This window comes from Pinus tabuliformis, chromosome J, assembly GCF_031772625.1.
Source record: "Pinus tabuliformis cultivar Carrire ecotype Pingquan chromosome J, CPIR1, whole genome shotgun sequence".
NCBI classification, from domain to species: domain Eukaryota; kingdom Viridiplantae; phylum Streptophyta; class Pinopsida; order Pinales; family Pinaceae; genus Pinus; species Pinus tabuliformis.
In genome coordinates this window covers 1,148,908,060-1,148,909,903 of record NC_142295.1, presented here as the reverse complement: position 1 = coordinate 1,148,909,903, position 1,844 = coordinate 1,148,908,060, and positions in this window count along the sequence as shown.

The window sequence follows — 1,844 nt, the reverse complement described above, 5'->3', positions numbered from 1 at the left end:
ATTGGTGGCCACCAGCTTGAAATCGAGCCAGCAGACATATATTTATTGACCGGTTTGCTTAAGATAGGCGAAGACTTGACTCTATTCGGGGCTAGGCCAGGTGGCCAGTCTGTCGATAGCCTCCGGCTAGAGTTCTACAACAGCCAGGCTAGAGACGAAGGGATAGACATAAAAACCATATCCCTTCCTGAACTCATGGTGATCGCATTTACTGTCACCATACTTTGCGGGAGTGTGGTAGTGCATATTGCCCCTGGATCCCAGATGCGGATGGCAGTTGACTGCTTTCGAGGCACCATCTTCAACTGGTGCGATGCTGTGTTGGCCAATGTGAAAGGCGAACTGACCAGAGCCAAGAACGGACAACTAAAGACCTTTGGTTATGGGGCTTTGGTTGTGAGCTTTGGTTTGGAGAGGGTTCCCATGTTGATCGCGCAGCACCTTACTGTTGGAGCTGGGCTTCCTCGAGAGCCCAAACTGATGTGATGGGTCGCAGTTATGGCCCGTCATCCGGACGAGGGGACAGAGGTTGTTCGATTCAAACCTGAGTATTTCCAATGGTTGGAAAACCAGGTTTTTTCTATTCAGGATTTCCCTTATGCTGGGGTAGATTTTCGTGGTGACCCAGACATGGCTCTTCCTCTAGGAGAGCAATGGGATGAATTAGGTAAAATCATTTTTGACATTTTATTTTTTATTTTTTTTATTATTTTTTCATCGTCCCAAAACTGATAGTAAACGCTTCAAATGCAGATGTGGGTCCACGACGATCAGCCGCTCTCCAGCCTTACGAGAGGAAGCAACCAGTTGTAGTCGCGCCAGCGCCACAGGACGAATCAGCAGAGGTTTTGGCCAAGTTGGAGGGTCATCTAGAGCGCTTGACAGGAGATATTCCGGAGACTACCATATATGACATTCCTCGTCGAATTTAGCGCTATGTGATTGGGGTCGCAGGACCTTTTAGGAGGTTCCTTTGCAAGGTGGCCCGTGCAGTGGTTTCTTGTCGAGATCATCACCAGTGATAGGATGATCGCCTATTATCGGCACATATGACATTTTTTATTTTTTACTTATCATTTTTGCCGATCATAAGGTGTTTTTCAACCTATGATCGAGAACGATGTATTTTTTGACACACTCCTATATATATATATATATATATATATATATATCACTATTACCGGCTTATCTTGTAAATCATGTTATGGAATGGTTTTAAATTTACATGTATGATTATTGCAAATGTCTACTTAACATTCGAGAAGCAATTGCATCTGCTAATGTATTTAAAGATGTTGGAATATGTTGATACTCAATATAATCAAATTCATGTTCCAAGAGACACACTCTCAAAAATAATCTCAATAACACTGGATTTCTAATGGCATACACTCTATTAAGCTGTAATACAATGGGTTCAGAATCTAACCTCACTATCAAACTCCGAATCCCAAATGAAATAGATTTAGATAATAACTCAATCACTGCACTATACTCGGTAATGTTGTTCGTTGTTTGACTGAGCCTTACCCCATGCATAGATACCAACTCATCAGAGGGCGAATAGATAACCCAAGCTGCAGAAGAAATGTTCCATGTATTACAACAAGCACCATCAGCGAAACCAATGTATGTTTGGAGAGGCATCGACATCTGCAATATCAAGAGTAAAACCAAGATAAGCAGGAATAATGACGAAAAAACACTCTCTAAGCTAAGCACATTGTTTAAACTAAAACACACTAGTTAGAAATAAAAACTATCCTAACTAAAAATCTCCATACCCATCCTTTAAGCATAATACCTCTTCAAGTAAAGACCATTTCTGGGTTTACCTAAAGAGT